This window comes from Cinclus cinclus, chromosome 5 (genome assembly GCF_963662255.1).
Source record: "Cinclus cinclus chromosome 5, bCinCin1.1, whole genome shotgun sequence".
NCBI lineage: Eukaryota > Metazoa > Chordata > Aves > Passeriformes > Cinclidae > Cinclus > Cinclus cinclus.
Window position 1 is genome coordinate 50838991 of NC_085050.1, and position 18376 is coordinate 50857366.

Consider the following 18376-nt stretch of genomic DNA (forward strand, 5'->3'; position numbering starts at 1 on the left):
CCTTTACCATATATCAGAAATTACAATTTAGACAGACATTTGACTCTCACATACCCATCCTTATCCCTTGGCTCCTCGTTGTCACCAGGCGTCAGTGGCCCGGCTGAATTCTCTGCTGATCGGGAAAGATGTGAGTGCTGCTGGTTCTGTTCCCTGTCCTGCAGCGGGGTAAAAACAGAGACAGATTATGAACTGCTTGAAACAACTCTCTTCTACTTCCCTGTTTCGGTTCCCTGAATGGATTTGGGCTAGAACCTTTTCTTTCCCTTGTTAGCCCCAAAAAGAGCAACTTCTGCAGTCCTAGCCCTAAACACATCATGCTGGGTGAACAGCTGCTGAAGTATGGAAACCACAACTGGCATGGGGAGTAAAGAATTCCAGTTTGCTGCTCTATTGGCACCAGGCAAACAGCACTTGGAGTATGTGCAGTCTGACACTCAATGCTAGAACTACAAGGAACACACAGATCTGCCAGGGCCATCCTGACAAGGCCTTCTCCCTCTACAGACACCACCAAGAAAGGCCTTGGAGGGATGTGCAGGTTGCAGCTTCCCAGCAAGGGCTGTGCTTCCAGACAGCTGCCCGTGGCATCCCACCTAAGACAACTGAGTTGTGCAGCTCCCCCTCTGCCCCCTTCCCTCCCACAAAGCACAAAGGACAACAACATGTGCATCCTCACCTCTGAGTCCTCATCTGACCAATACAGAAGATCAAAATCATACGGGAGCCAATAACTAGAGAGAGCAGAACCAGAAGAACATTCAGCCATTTAAACATGGAGCCATTTATTTCACTGGGCACCAAGGGTTACCAACACAGAAAATGTTGGTACACTTCAACTATCCCCAGTTCTGATTAAGCAAAATCCCGGCCCAGAAACACAAGCATTGCAAGAATTTTTATGCACTGCAAGCATTTCAGTGGGTCAAGCCATTCTCTTACATTCAATGTTAGATGGACAGCTTCTAAGAAGCTAAGGTTCCACAAACAGAGAGAGATGAAAGGATTCTGCTGCATTTTGCTGGGTTTATTTTAATCTCTTCCAGGCAGGCCACTATTTTCCAGGACTGAAGTATTTGCACAGAGTTTAACAGAACCCAAAAGCCTGGGGAAAAAAACCTCTTTCTGCCACGTATCTGAAACTAGAACTTTGATAAACACTTTCTCTCTCACATACCAAAAATCTTTCCTTGGTTTCTCTTCATCATCCCTTGCCTGTGGCTCAGATGAATTCTCTGCTGCTCTGGAAAGATGTGGCTGCTGCTGGCTCTGCTCCCTGTCCTGAAATGGGGTAGAGATGGAGGCACTTAGGAACCACCTGAACACTGTACTTCCCGCTCCCTAATTACAGCTCCCTGAATGAATTTGGGCTTCAGCTCTTTGCTCCACTCTTTCTCCCTCAAACTGGCAAGTTCACCTGTGATAGCCTGAGCACTATTTATTATTATGAACAGCCACTGAAGAGAAGAAAACCTATACCCAAACCTGCTCTTGTGTCTGGTGCAAGCGGAGCTGGGTCACGCAAATTCTGTTGTAAGATTGGAGGTCTTTTCTTTGCAAAGGTTCTGGAACAACCCTGTCGGGATGTAACCCCCATGCTATGTTTGCTGCGTTTCTGTTTTGCGCAGCGGCAGCGGCATCCCATACTTGACCCAATGCACTGCACTTGGGATCTGGATTAAAGCATATTCCTTCAAAATAGTAGGGGGAAATGAAAACATCCCCAATGTGACCCTTTTAAAGACTTCTTGGAATAAGAAACAGAATTACTGTGTGCTCCAGTCAGCTGCAGTTGCCTTTTACACCTCAGTGACGGGGGTACCTTAAACTGATGTTGCAGATAAAACACTTCATACTTGGGAGGCCAAAGACTTCCCACGCCCTCCTTTAAAGCACTGAAGCAACAACCTCTTTTTGGTTCTTCACCCACTCTCTTCAAGTGATTCTCAGGCATGCTGATGTGTTTGCATGTGTGTTTGGGTTTGACTGGGAATTGTGCCTAAAGTGGTAAATCAGAGCCATCTTTCTACCTCTGAGGTCTGGGTACTCAGTAAGATTCCAGAAGGCAGGCAAGAAAACTAATTTGAATGCAAGATGGAGAGCAGTGTGCCATTCACTACTTACCACAGGAGACTCATCATCACTAAGAGTAACGACGATTTCAGGCACAGAAGATTCGCTTGTGGGGTCTATGAATTCTCCACCAGCTGAAAAACGAGAAGGTTAGAATCAAGGTCAGAGATTGCAGAGGAATGGAATGGGCTGCCACAACACAACAGGCTGAGGTGTAACTCGCTGCGCCCTAGGTCTCTTTCTTTCAGGAACGTGTCCAAAATTTCACCCAAGCTTTGCCCTCATCAGTCCACAGGGAACATTGCCAGCCCTATCCCCTGAAGGGGAAACACTAGAGGAAGAGCAACTGAGTGCCTCACAAATTCTGTTAGAAGACAATGGCTTATGGGAGGTTCACACCAACATCTCACATAGGGGAATGTTTAGTACACAGTAGAATAAAACAACCAACAATAGAGGCGATCCTATTATATATCCATATATATCCATATACATACTGTATGTTTACCACTGAAGGATGGGCCACAGCTAATGACAACCTTACCCTTTACTTCGTCCTGCTTGGGAGACCTCAAGCTCAGCTTGCCACCTCCACTGAGGCAGCTGCAGTGACTGCCAGCTCATCAGAGCACACGTTCGGGCGTTTGAGCAGCACTTGAGGACCTTTGATTCACAGCTCATCTCTCACTAGCGGCCAAAGTAGCGAGCTCCGTAACAAACCAAATCAGTTGTCACAAGGCTTGTTGTTTAGGGATGCCATACCTGGTCCTTCCTCAACCCCAAGGTTTCCCTTCCTCCCCAGCAAAGGGCCTAGAGAGTAGCAAAAGCACATGGCCAGCACGTCCTCACCCTCCAGAACAGTTTCTGCTCTTACCAGGCCCCAAAGCAGGTGTACCACTTTCCTCAAGGTCTATTGGCTGTGTCTGCGAAGTTCCAGCTGCCCTAGAGAGCTGCAGCCTGCTCCGTTTCTGAGCTGGTCTGGAATCAGCTGCTCCTCCAGGGCGCTTTCGCTGACTCTGTGAGAGAACAAAGCCTTAGCATTTCCTGCGGCAGTAAGATTGACATGACCCGTGGTTTTGGCAACACCAATGACAGCGCACAAGGATACAGGAAACACTCCTGCAAAGGCTGGAGTATGCAGCAAACAGTGCTATGGGCCATTCCCATATCCCCACCTGAGCACATCACCTCAGGGAAAAGACATCACCCCTGACTTCTGACAAGCAGCCTCACCAAGGCAATGGAAACAATGTTTTCCAATGGCTAAAAAACGAGAAGACCAGTTCCCAATTCTATCAGGCTGCTGCTCACGCTGCAAGCAGTTCAGAACTGCTGCTAACACCCAGAGATATTCAAAACCTTCAGTATTCCAGAAAATGAAGTTCCATTAAGCTTTCAAGGGTTTCTGTTCCCATGCATTTGCTACAAACTCTTGAAATCCTTCCTAGAAGTACCCTGCAAAATGTTTCAAGGGTCAGATTTGCATTGAGTAGCCAAGTACTTACTGAGCTCATGGTGTTTTGTGATCCAAAAGCACCGGCAAAGTAAGTGGGACAAACCCCAACAAAGGAATGCCAGGGATGTGAGCAATCCCTTAGGTTCCTTCAGGTAGCCCACTGCAGATTTTTCGGAGTTACAGAAAACTGCTCTTCCAAACCTATCAGAAAAGTAGGGGCATGATTATCTATTGGGAATGCCAGTTTTCTCAAACACCCCCATGCCCCGAGACTCCCATTCCCAAGCCTCCAGTTGCTGTCCAAAGCTGGAGGAGAAGTCCGTGGCCCTGGTACTTGAGCCCGCCTGCAGCCCATCCTGCAGCCCAGCCCAGCCCCCCTCAGCAGCAGAAGCCTTTTCAAGACTTGTCTGCACTCACCTGTACAGTCAGTCCAGAGTTTGGCTCGCAAATGTCAGCAAATCGCTCTCTATTCCCACCCGGGATGGAGAAGACGGATGCTCTGTGTCTGCTGCGCAGCAGAGAATCCGTCAACTGGCTCAACAGACTCCGTGTCAACAGAACCTTGGGAGCAGGAGTGCCCCTGGCAACCGGTGCCAACGTTCCATGCCCAGGTAACGGGTGTCCCTTTTGCCCACCCATGGAGTTCCAGATCGCCATGGAGGCACCTCAGCCATCACTGGTTCTGCTGCCACCCACTAGACCAGGGTGCTCAGGGCCCTGTCCAGCCTGGCCTGCAACATTCCAGGGACAGCGCATCCACACCTTCTCTGGGCAGCCTGCTCCGATGTCTCCCCACCCTCACAGTTCATGCCACCATCCCATGGGATCTCCCCCTTGCAGTCCAAGCCCTTCCCCTCCCCCCATGGCTCTCTGCCCCCTTTAGGCACCGCAAGGCCGCAGTGAGGCCTCCCCGGACCCTGCTCCTCTCCAGGCTGGACAGCCCCGGCTCTCCCAGCCTGGCTGCAGAGGACGGCTGCTCCAGGCCTCCACACATGCCCAGGGCTCCTCCGGCCCTGCTCCACAGGCACATCCTGCCCGTGCCGGGCACGGCTGGACACAGCTCCGCACCGGGGCCTCAGGGGCAGAGCAGGGCAGGGCTGCACCTCCCGCCGCCCTCAGCCTCAGCAACCTGAGCATCACTGCAGCCTTGTGTGCCTCAAGAGACCCGCCAAAACACACCTCCCCAAATCAAAAAGACATTTACACCCTTCCTTAACCCTCCTCCTCCAGCTTTGCCCGTCTGCTGCCGCCTTAACTCTTACGGGAGCGTTTTAACTTTAACCCCAGTAAACAGCAATTAAAACTAAATCAAAGTTTGTTGGGTTTTTCCCCCGACTCTTGAAAGTCTAACAATTCAGATCCTTATTTCATGTTCCTGAAGTCTTGATGCTGTCACGTGTTCAACTACTCCTCCCCCAGAATTTCCCAGCACGGATGAGGAGGTTTGCTCTGCTCCCAGGGACAGCACCTTCCTCCCAAGGCCCTGCTCTCGGGACAAAAAGCAGAATTAATATTCACCTTTCCTTCTAGCCACTCTGCCATGGGACCTGTGTTCAGAGGGATGGGCTGTGGCTCCTGGGAGTGGCAGGGAACCCATCTCAGCCATGCCAAATGCAGGGATGCTCCTCAGGCCCTGGTCCTCTTGGGTGCTCTGTGCTTTGGGGACAACGCTGGGAATTGACCCAGTGCTGTGGAGAGCACAAGGATGCGTTCAGATCATGCTCTACACGAGGAGGCTCATTTCTTACAAAACTTTTTGTTATTACCATTTCTCCTTTTGGGTAACTGACCACATGTTGGACTGTTGAAGAATGGGTGGAGATGACTTTTCCACTTTTTGAAAAATCCCAAAGGAGATTTAATGCCTTATAAAAAATTGATAAGATGCTGAAGCAATTCCAAGCATACATTTAATATATGAATAATCGAGCACCTTGTATGAGTCCCAAAGCACTGAATATGAGAAACCAACAGTGCAAATATGATGTCTCTCCGGCCTGGGCTTTCAAAGCTCACAAAACCCCAATTCTCCTATGCCTACAGATCAGGGATGGAAGGAGCTGAAAATGTGCTTTTCCTTCCGCTGACAACTATGCAGCAAGACTTAAACCAGCACTTCAACTCTTCTGTTACCTTTTGCTAATCAATGCTTTCCAAGATGAATACTTTCTATAAATTTTAGAGGGAGATAGAGAGAGGGAGATTGAAAGGGTTAATTACTAAACCTATACCAAAATTTTCCAAGAAAATGGCCTCAGCTGAGTTGATGGTCTTGAGCCCTACTAAAATTGGTTTAAAACTATTATAAAATCAGCTGAGTGCCATTTCACTGAAGGCTGCTTAAGATCAAAATTACTTGAGCATAAATGGTTTCTTTAAATGCTCTTTTCTATGGCGAATACCTGGCATTGCATGTCACCTAGGAATACAGCTATTTAAAAAGACATTTCTGCTTACTGTCATTGCATCTACCAAGTAGTTAAAAGTCTAGCAATATTGAAAAGCAGAAAACATCAGTCTGAAATTCATGGCCATCCTGTAAGGAAATCATTCTATATGTGTTTGTCTAAGGATTATCTTGGACCAATTTTGACAACTCAAGTAGTTTTCACTAAAAAAAAATAAATCAAAAGATCACTTTATCAGGCTAATACTAATGTCCTCAATTTTTTTAATTAAGATTTTGCCACATAAAAATTACGGGTATAATGAACCTTGTTTATGACTACCTTTGCCTGAATACGGCAAAACTAAGACATCTTGAAACATGACTGAGGAAGCAGAAAAATAACAAAGACAAAAATGAAAAAACAAAACTAAGGATACATGTCCACAGAGATGACTAAATTTCAACACACAGAGGACCTCGGTTTAGTTTGGTCATCTGAGTTTTCCGTACCATGGCACAATGAATTTACTGTTGCACTGTTTACCTAAAATCTGCCTTTGCCTCTTTATTACTTTTATAAAACAAAAGTAAATTTCTTTCCTCTCTTATTTCCAATTCTCATATCTCTGGACAATTGCATTTCTCTTCTATGTACCATAGGAATATATTGCTAGAATTGATGGAACTGGAGCAACAGCACAGCTGGACTGCTAACAGCTCAAAGTCAGTAACCAACTTCATGCATCCAGAAAAACACATTCCTTCAAAAGCCTCCAGATTCTAATTCTAATGAAACCTTGCAACACTAAATCCAGCAGTTTGCCCATGTACTACTTATTCTCAAAGAAAGTTGCAGTCTTTGGTTGTTACTCTTGCACGCTGGACCTTGGACGCTACTCTTTCCGTCTTCTGAGCAACGACATCATCACATTTGCACCAAAGTGTCCACCAGAGCGTGCCCTGAGGAACTGAATCCCTTGCTGTGGGAGCCCTGGAACCTGCCCTAGGGGCAGAAATCCCCATGCCCTGGAGAAAGACGCCCTAAGATGTTGGAGGGACACATAGTGAAGAACTTCTTCCTCCCCACAGTCCTTTGCAGTTTCATGTTAACGTACCCCAGTTCTGTTTCCCTGGTTGGCCTGTTGGCCTCTCCACCCCTTTTTCCCCTGGCATGTTCCCTAGAGTGTTCTCCTTCCCCAGGACACCCACTGGCCCCATTGTGCCCTGGTGCCATTTTGCAGTGCCCCACCCCCTTTTACCCTATTGGTTGTCTCCCTTTGCCCCACCCCTGAGCCCTCAGCCCATTGGCCCGGCTGCTCTGCTCCAGCCCCTTTGCCCCCCATAGTTAAACCTGGACCCTCCTTTCTTCCTTGTTTTTGTGCCTGGACCCTTCACTTGCACCTGCAATAAACCCGCCCTCTGGAAACCCCGCATGCAAAGACCCTTCTTGCCTCTCCTTCGTTTGTTCTCTGGCTTATCTGCAATGAGTGGTTTTGTTTTTCCCCTGTGAGCGAGCCTGTGCCACCGAAGCAGCTTTCCTCCTTTACTAGAGACGCTTTTGGAAGGTTGGCGCACCTCACCAGCACCTCACGCTGCAACACCTCACACTCCAAGCAGACAGGGCCTGTTCCTTCTTCCCCTTGCAACACACACTGGCCACAAGAAATACAAAGCTCAAGCCTTTAGCACATTCCCCCCAAATCAATGGCTACAGTGTGATGAATAGAACGAGCTTCTGATTGCTCAAACCAAGCACCTTATTTCCACCTCTTAAACAACATCTCTGTCGGTCAGCAGAGTCCAGCCCAGAGCAGCAGACAGACTATATTTATTTCAATCAAAACTTTATTTCTAATTGAATTCAGCAAACACAAAAATATATACAGGAAGAACTACATACATGAAGAAACAAGTCCCTACATTGCCTATTGTCCAAGACCCATCTCAGTCTGTCCGGAGAACTGCTCAAATATAAAGGGAATGGTATAGTTCTGGGCGGAGAACCTTCCTGCAGGTTGGGCACTTGTGAGTATCCTCCAGGATAACAGGGAGGCACCGACTGCAGAAGACATGGCCACACACGGTTGCCACAAGCTCTCGTCTACGTTGCATAATCTGGAAGAAAGAAAACCACAAGAGGTCCTGGGAGGAAAGAATTTGAGTTCGCTGCTCCATTGGCACCAGACAAATGAGGCTTTAGTGCATCTGAAATCAGAATAGCAAGGAATCCACAGCTCTGCCGGCATCACTTCACCACCAAGAAGTGACTTGTGGAGCTTCACAGCAAGGGCTGTGCTTCCAGCCAGCTGCCCACAGCATTCCACATCAGCCAACTGACTTGTGCAGCCCCCCTCCTCTGGCTTCCTCCTCCTCCTCCCACAATGCACAAAGGATGACAACAGGATCCTTACCTCTGAGTAAAAATCCATGCAAATTGGACACCTAATAACAACTCCTTGCTGTGCACTAGAGGGAACAGAACTAGAAAGAACATGCAGCTGTTAATGTCACCACACTTCAATCGTTATTGATACATGAAATCTCACATAGTCATGCAATTGCACTGACTAGCTATGACACATTTCCTTTGGAGAACCCCGCTGTCTTTAACTCTGTTTGCTACATTTGATGAGGATTTGGGATTTTCCTGCTCTGAGGAAAAGAGTGTCCTGGTTTTCACTAGAAGAAAGGTGTGGTCAGTCACCCAGCTCTGGGATTTGAAGCAAGTAATCCCCATTCTTTGCCATACCCCCACAATCCTCTCTAAGATTGTAAGCAAAGTTGTACATCTGCCTTGGGCTGCCTTTTTCTCCCAAAATGCAAATGGTATCATTTGGTCATCATGCAACACGGGAGAAGGTAAACACGCCTAGCTGTATAGCTTAGTCATAGACAGAAAAGACGGCACAAAATTCTGTGTTTGGTAGGGCATGAGCCATACTTACACTGAACGTGCAGTTCCCTCCTCTGCTGCTCCCTGTTCTGCAGGGGCTGAGTCAGCCTCACGTGCTTCGTTGGCTCCTGTTCCATTACCAGAGCCATGCACCTGTGGCCATCTGTTCAGGCTGGCGTATCTCCTTTCCCATTCATAAACTGCAACTTAATTTTTATAAGTTATATGTGATGCAAAATGCAGAGCATGTAGAAGGTTTCTTAAGAAAGGATGTTCTTTGTATTTATTGATATATTTGATCTCTGAATATTTTCAAGTCAAATCAACTGGAAGGGAGATTCAATCCATTAAATTGACAGCAATTAACAAACAAGCACTAAGTGATACCCATGGGACAGAAAAACAAATTCCTTGTTGGTAGAATTGCCTTGTTAAGGTTCAGGGCTTGACATGCTTCAAGGAGCTCAGACCCAGGGGAAGGTTAACAAAGCTTGGGGAGAAGGATGCCCACTGAGAGCGGACACAAAGAATGCAGAGTTGAGGGGCCAAAATGACATCTGGCACATCTCCCAAGATAAGGAAGAAACTAAGAAACCCCACTCTCCTGAAATCAGCTCTGGCTGGTAAAAACTAATTCCTGCAGGGGGAGATTGCCACCACCGACTCATGGAGCAGCAACTCAAGAAAGTCCACAGCCCAAAAGAACAGAGAGACTCAGCAATGGACTGAGTGGAATAATTCCACTGAGAATAATTCCAGTGAGAAGTGAGACAACTGTTTGGTTAACACCAAAAGAAGATGGAACACTAACTAAGAAGATAACCATGCCACTTGTAACCAATTAATGCTAATTTCTTTGTTGGTTCAAATTTATAAATAATACACGTTTTGACAGTGGATGTGTCTGATTTGTGAAATACCACTGAGCACCCAGACAGGTGCAACACTCAAATGAACAATCAATGTCTCTCTCAAGTGTGCGATTATTGACCTGCTGCACCCTTTGCAACAAATCCAATGTTTTTGGACAACATATTGACCAAGTTTAAGGGAGATCAATTTTTAATGGCCTGATCTGCAACAGCCAAAGTGTGTTAAGAAATCCTGTTTGCGTTTCAACTCTCAGAAACCACAGGCAGCAATGACCTCTGCAACTGCAGTTGCTTATTGTCCATGTGACAATAATCAGTCACTAATCAATTAAAACTGTAGAAAGTGTCACCAGATTAAAGTTCCTTCCACATAAGTATTCAGCTACACCTTTCATTGCAGGGATTTTCCATTGTGACTGATAGAGGCCATCACACACACACATTGGATCCGTTGTCTAAGGCACTGGCCAGAGGCTTTAGGCCTGTCCTCTGCCTTTTGCTAAAAGCAATTTCAATCCCTGCTGCTCAAGCTTCTTGGAAAAGAACAACAAAAATAACTATTACATTTTAGATAAAACTCCCTTACCAACTGTAAAACATCAACTCACCTTCATGAAGCTGCCATTGATGAACATGGGAAGGGAGAGAAAAGAAGATACAGTTAGATTTGGTGAGCCCCCTGGTGCTGCATGCAAACCTCAGCTCAGAAAGCAGTTAAAGCAGGGCGGGTGAGGAAGGGTAGGGTATCACCCTCTAAGTTTGGTTAAGAAGAGCCAAGGCAGTAGCAGAAAGAGCCGCTGCCCTGAAAACAAATAAGTGGGTGCCACTGATTCTGCTCCCACTGCGGCAACAGGATTGAATTGAACAGGGTAGAAACAGAGGCACCATAGGAACCACCTGAACACCCACCCCCCTCCTCCCCGTTCCTGTTCCCTAATTCAGTTTGGCCTGGAGATCTTTCTTTTCCTCGTTCTCCCCCAAACTGGCAAATTCTGCTATGATACCCTTAACACTTCACATTAGATGAAGAGCTGCTGAAGAAAGGAAACCACAAAAGGACCTGGGAGTAAAGAATTCTACCAGTCAATCCTAGACCTACAAGGAACACAGATCTGCCAGGACCGTCCTGGCAAGGGCTTCTCCCTCTAGGGATACCACCAAAAAGGGACTTGGAGGGATGTGCAGGTTGAAGCTTCCTGCAAGGGCTGTGCTTCCAGCTAGCTGTAGCATCCCACCTAAGACAACTGAGTTGTGCAGCTGCTCTCCTTGTGTCCCTTCACCTCCCACATATCAGAAATTACAACAACATGTGTATCCTCACCTGTGCATGGTCCTCCTCCCAACTGGGAGAACGGACAAGACCTCCTGGCGTTTCACTACAGGGGGAAGAACTAGAAGAACAGGCAGCCATCAATTTCACAGTGTACAGAGGGTTACCAAGACATAAAAAGTGCAGATACTGAAACAACCCCATCCCAGCAAAGAAACACAGTCAATGCAAGGGCTTTTATGTACTGCAAGCATTTCAGTGCATAACAATCCATAATGTAAGAAACATTCAATAAAGACTTCCTGAAAGGAGAAGAAAGCTTTCTCCTATATTTTGCTGCTTTTTACGCAGCTGTTTTGCTTTAGTTCCCTTCCAGACAGGCCACTATGGGTAAAATCAGATTCCATCATACAGAATCAAGCACAATCTAACAGTTTGGCACAAAATAACTCCAAACAAAAACAAAAACACAAAAGAAGGAACAAAAAAACAAAACAAAAACAGCAACAACAAAAATAAACAAAAGAAAAAAAATCAAACAAAAAAAACTACCTACTCTACCATATATCAGAAATTACATTTTGGAGAGACACTGTATCTGTCACATACCTATCGTTATCTCCTGGCTCCTCTTCACTGTCACTTGCCCACAGCTCATCTGAATTCTCTGTCTCTCTGGAACCAAGCGAGTACTGCTGGCTCTGCTCCCTGTCCTGCACCTCTGAGTCCTCATCCTCCCTCATCAGAGGGTTAGCAGCTCCTGCTGGCCGTGCACTAACAAAGAGCAGAACCAGAAGAACATGCAGCCATTTAAACATGGAGCCAATAATTTCACTGGGGACAGAGAGTTCCCAACACGGAACACTTATTCTGGTTTAGCAAGACCCCAGCCCAGCACCACAATTGTTTCCTAAGCTTCTATGTACTGCAAGCCTTTGAGTATAGATAAAGCCATACTGTAACAAATATTCAACCGTGACTTTGTGAGAAGAAAAGAAAGGTTTCAGCTTATCAGCTGGATTTTGCTATGTCTTCTTTTAGATTCTTTTACTTACCTCTCCGCCAGACAGGCCACTCTATTGCAGGTCTGAAGTTTCTGCACAGACTTCAGCAGAACACAGAAGCTTGGCAAAAACCTTTACCATATATCAGAAATTACAATTTAGACAGACATTTGACTCTCACATACCCATCCTTATCCCTTGGCTCCTCGTTGTCACCAGGCGTCAGTGGCCCGGCTGAATTCTCTGCTGATCGGGAAAGATGTGAGTGCTGCTGGTTCTGTTCCCTGTCCTGCAGCGGGGTAAAAACAGAGACAGATTATGAACTGCTTGAAACAACTCTCTTCTACTTCCCTGTTTCGGTTCCCTGAATGGATTTGGGCTAGAACCTTTTCTTTCCCTTGTTAGCCCCAAAAAGAGCAACTTCTGCAGTCCTAGCCCTAAACACATCATGCTGGGTGAACAGCTGCTGAAGTATGGAAACCACAACTGGCATGGGGAGTAAAGAATTCCAGTTTGCTGCTCTATTGGCACCAGGCAAACAGCACTTGGAGTATGTGCAGTCTGACACTCAATGCTAGAACTACAAGGAACACACAGATCTGCCAGGGCCATCCTGACAAGGCCTTCTCCCTCTACAGACACCACCAAGAAAGGCCTTGGAGGGATGTGCAGGTTGCAGCTTCCCAGCAAGGGCTGTGCTTCCAGACAGCTGCCCGTGGCATCCCACCTAAGACAACTGAGTTGTGCAGCTCCCCCTCTGCCCCCTTCCCTCCCACAAAGCACAAAGGACAACAACATGTGCATCCTCACCTCTGAGTCCTCATCTGACCAATACAGAAGATCAAAATCATACGGGAGCCAATAACTAGAGAGAGCAGAACCAGAAGAACATTCAGCCATTTAAACATGGAGCCATTTATTTCACTGGGCACCAAGGGTTACCAACACAGAAAATGTTGGTACACTTCAACTATCCCCAGTTCTGATTAAGCAAAATCCCGGCCCAGAAACACAAGCATTGCAAGAATTTTTATGCACTGCAAGCATTTCAGTGGGTCAAGCCATTCTCTTACATTCAATGTTAGATGGACAGCTTCTAAGAAGCTAAGGTTCCACAAACAGAGAGAGATGAAAGGATTCTGCTGCATTTTGCTGGGTTTATTTTAATCTCTTCCAGGCAGGCCACTATTTTCCAGGACTGAAGTATTTGCACAGAGTTTAACAGAACCCAAAAGCCTGGGGAAAAAAACCTCTTTCTGCCACGTATCTGAAACTAGAACTTTGATAAACACTTTCTCTCTCACATACCAAAAATCTTTCCTTGGTTTCTCTTCATCATCCCTTGCCTGTGGCTCAGATGAATTCTCTGCTGCTCTGGAAAGATGTGGCTGCTGCTGGCTCTGCTCCCTGTCCTGAAATGGGGTAGAGATGGAGGCACTTAGGAACCACCTGAACACTGTACTTCCTGCTCCCTAATTACAGCTCCCTGAATGAATTTGGGCTTCAGCTCTTTGCTCCACTCTTTCTCCCTCAAACTGGCAAGTTCACCTGTGATAGCCTGAGCACTATTTATTATTATGAACAGCCACTGAAGAGAAGAAAACCTATACCCAAACCTGCTCTTGTGTCTGGTGCAAGCGGAGCTGGGTCACGCAAATTCTGTTGTAAGATTGGAGGTCTTTTCTTTGCAAAGGTTCTGGAACAACCCTGTCGGGATGTAACCCCCATGCTATGTTTGCTGCGTTTCTGTTTTGCGCAGCGGCAGCGGCATCCCATACTTGACCCAATGCACTGCACTCGGGATCTGGATTAAAGCATATTCCTTCAAAATAGTAGGGGGAAATGAAAACATCCCCAATGTGACCCTTTTAAAGACTTCTTGGAATAAGAAACAGAATTACTGTGTGCTCCAGTCAGCTGCAGTTGCCTTTTACACCTCAGTGACGGGGGTACCTTAAACTGATGTTGCAGATAAAACACTTCATACTTGGGAGGCCAAAGACTTCCCACGCCCTCCTTTAAAGCACTGAAGCAACAACCTCTTTTTGGTTCTTCACCCACTCTCTTCAAGTGATTCTCAGGCATGCTGATGTGTTTGCATGTGTGTTTGGGTTTGACTGGGAATTGTGCCTAAAGTGGTAAATCAGAGCCATCTTTCTACCTCTGAGGTCTGGGTACTCAGTAAGATTCCAGAAGGCAGGCAAGAAAACTAATTTGAATGCAAGATGGAGAGCAGTGTGCCATTCACTACTTACCACAGGAGACTCATCATCACTAAGAGTAACGACGATTTCAGGCACAGAAGATTCGCTTGTGGGATCTATGAATTCTCCACCAGCTGAAAAACGAGAAGGTTAGAATCAAGGTCAGAGATTGCAGAGGAATGGAATGGGCTGCCACAACACAACAGGCTGAGGTGTAACTCGCTGCGCCCTAGGTCTCTTTCTTTCAGGAACGTGTCCAAAATTTCACCCAAGCTTTGCCCTCATCAGTCCACAGGGAACATTGCCAGCCCTATCCCCTGAAGGGGAAACACTAGAGGAAGAGCAACTGAGTGCCTCACAAATTCTGTTAGAAGACAATGGCTTATGGGAGGTTCACACCAACATCTCACATAGGGGAATGTTTAGTACACAGTAGAATAAAACAACCAACAATAGAGGCGATCCTATTATATATCCATATATATCCATATACATACTGTATGTTTACCACTGAAGGATGGGCCACAGCTAATGACAACCTTACCCTTTACTTCGTCCTGCTTGGGAGACCTCAAGCTCAGCTTGCCACCTCCACTGAGGCAGCTGCAGTGACTGCCAGCTCATCAGAGCACACGTTCGGGCGTCTGAGCAGCACTTGAGGACCTTTGATTCACAGCTCATCTCTCACTAGCGGCCAAAGTAGCGAGCTCAGTAACAAACCAAATCAGTTGTCACAAGGCTTGTTGTTTAGGGATGCCATACCTGGTCCTTCCTCAACCCCAAGGTTTCCCTTCCTCCCCAGCAAAGGGCCTAGAGAATAGCAAAAGCACATGGCCAGCACGTCCTCACCCTCCAGAACAGTTTCTGCTCTTACCAGGCCCCAAAGCAGGTGTACCACTTTCCTCAAGGTCTATTGGCTGTGTCTGCGAAGTTCCAGCTGCCCTAGAGAGCTGCAGCCTGCTCCGTTTCTGAGCTGGTCTGGAATCAGCTGCTCCTCCAGGGCGCTTTCGCTGACGCTGTGAGAGAACAAAGCCTTAGCATTTCCTGCGGCAGTAAGATTGACACGACCCGTGGTTTTGGCAACACCAATGACAGCGCACAAGGATACAGGAAACACTCCTGCAAAGGCTGGAGTATGCAGCAAACAGTGCTATGGGCCATTCCCATATCTCCACCTGAGCACATCACCTCAGGGAAAAGACATCACCCCTGACTTCTGACAAGCAGCCTCACCAAGGCAATGAAAACAATGTTTTCCAATGGCCAAAAAACGAGAAGACCAGTTCCCAATTCTATCAGGCTGCTGCTCACGCTGCAAGCAGTTCAGAACTGCTGCTAACACCCAGAGATATTCAAAACCTTCAGTATTCCAGAAAATGAAGTTCCATTAAGCTTTCAAGGGTTTCTGTTCCCATGCATTTGCTACAAACTCTTGAAATCCTTCCTAGAAGTACCCTGCAAAATGTTTCAAGGGTCAGATTTGCATTGAGTAGCCAAGTACTTACTGAGCTCATGGTGTTTTGTGATCCAAAAGCACCGGCAAAGTAAGTGGGACAAACCCCAACAAAGGAATGCCAGGGATGTGAGCAATCCCTTAGGTTCCTTCAGGTAGCCCACTGCAGATTTTTCGGAGTTACAGAAAACTGCTCTTCCAAACCTATCAGAAAAGTAGGGGCATGATTATCTATTGGGAATGCCAGTTTTCTCAAACACCCCCATGCCCCGAGACTCCCATTCCCAAGCCTCCAGTTGCTGTCCAAAGCTGGAGGAGAAGTCCGTGGCCCTGGTACTTGAGCCCGCCTGCAGCCCATCCTGCAGCCCAGCCCAGCCCCCCTCAGCAGCAGAAGCCTTTTCAAGACTTGTCTGCACTCACCTGTACAGTCAGTCCAGAGTTTGGCTCGCAAATGTCAGCAAATCGCTCTCTATTCCCACCCGGGATGGAGAAGACGGATGCTCTGTGTCTGCTGCGCAGCAGAGAATCCGTCAACTGGCTCAACAGACTCCGTGTCAACAGAACCTTGGGAGCAGGAGTGCCCCTGGCAACCGGTGCCAACGTTCCATGCCCAGGTAACGGGTGTCCCTTTTGCCCACCCATGGAGTTCCAGATCGCCATGGAGGCACCTCAGCCATCACTGGTTCTGCTGCCACCCACTAGACCAGGGTGCTCAGGGCCCTGTCCAGCCTGGCCTGCAACATTCCAGGGACAGCGCATCCACACCTTCTCTGGGCAGCCTGCTCCGATGTCTCCCCACCCTCACAGTTCATGCCACCATCCCATGGGATCTCCCCCTTGCAGTCCAAGCCCTTCCCCTTCCCCCATGGCTCTCTGCCCCCTTTAGGCACCGCAAGGCCGCAGTGAGGCCTCCCCGGACCCTGCTCCTCTCCAGGCTGGACAGCCCCGGCTCTCCCAGCCTGGCTGCAGAGGACGGCTGCTCCAGGCCTCCACACATGCCCAGGGCTCCTCCGGCCCTGCTCCACAGGCACATCCTGCCCGTGCCGGGCACGGCTGGACACAGCTCCGCACCGGGGCCTCAGGGGCAGAGCAGGGCAGGGCTGCACCTCCCGCCGCCCTCAGCCTCAGCAACCTGAGCATCACTGCAGCCTTGTGTGCCTCAAGAGACCCGCCAAAACACACCTCCCCAAATCAAAAAGACATTTACACCCTTCCTTAACCCTCCTCCTCCAGCTTTGCCCGTCTGCTGCCGCCTTAACTCTTACGGGAGCGTTTTAACTTTAACCCCAGTAAACAGCAATTAAAACTAAATCAAAGTTTGTTGGGTTTTTCCCCCGACTCTTGAAAGTCTAACAATTCAGATCCTTATTTCATGTTCCTGAAGTCTTGATGCTGTCACGTGTTCAACTACTCCTCCCCCAGAATTTCCCAGCACGGATGAGGAGGTTTGCTCTGCTCCCAGGGACAGCACCTTCCTCCCAAGGCCCTGCTCTCGGGACAAAAAGCAGAATTAATATTCACCTTTCCTTCTAGCCACTCTGCCATGGGACCTGTGTTCAGAGGGATGGGCTGTGGCTCCTGGGAGTGGCAGGGAACCCATCTCAGCCATGCCAAATGCAGGGATGCTCCTCAGGCCCTGGTCCTCTTGGGTGCTCTGTGCTTTGGGGACAACGCTGGGAATTGACCCAGTGCTGTGGAGAGCACAAGGATGCGTTCAGATCATGCTCTACACGAGGAGGCTCATTTCTTACAAAACTTTTTGTTATTACCATTTCTCCTTTTGGGTAACTGACCACATGTTGGACTGTTGAAGAATGGGTGGAGATGACTTTTCCACTTTTTGAAAAATCCCAAAGGAGATTTAATGCCTTATAAAAAATTGATAAGATGCTGAAGCAATTCCAAGCATACATTTAATATATGAATAATCGAGCACCTTGTATGAGTCCCAAAGCACTGAATATGAGAAACCAACAGTGCAAATATGATGTCTCTCCGGCCTGGGCTTTCAAAGCTCACAAAACCCCAATTCTCCTATGCCTACAGATCAGGGATGGAAGGAGCTGAAAATGTGCTTTTCCTTCCGCTGACAACTATGCAGCAAGACTTAAACCAGCACTTCAACTCTTCTGTTACCTTTTGCTAATCAATGCTTTCCAAGATGAATACTTTCTATAAATTTTAGAGGGAGATAGAGAGAGGGAGATTGAAAGGGTTAATTACTAAACCTATACCAAAATTTTCCAAGAAAATGGCCTCAGCTGAGTTGATGGTCTTGAGCCCTACTAAAATTGGTTTAAAACTATTATAAAATCAGCTGAGTGCCATTTCACTGAAGGCTGCTTAAGATCAAACTTACTTGAGCATAAATGGTTTCTTTAAATGCTCTTTTCTATGGTGAATACCTGGCATTGCATGTCACCTAGGAATACAGCTATTTAAAAAGACGTTTCTGCTTACTGTCACTGCATCCACCAAATAGTTAAAAGTCTAGCAATATTGAAAAGCAGTAAACATCCCTCTTAAATTCATGGCCATCCTGTAAGGAAATCATTTTATGTGTATTTGTCTAAGGATTATCTTGGAGAAAATTTGACTTATCTTGTAATTTTTATTTATAGCAAAAATCAATAGAATGCTTTATCAGAATAATAGCAATATTTTACTTTTTTTTTTCTTCCATCCAAAAAAACATTAGGGGGCACATTGAATATACTAGCGATGTCCTTTGTTTATTACTACCCCTGCCTAAATACGGCAAT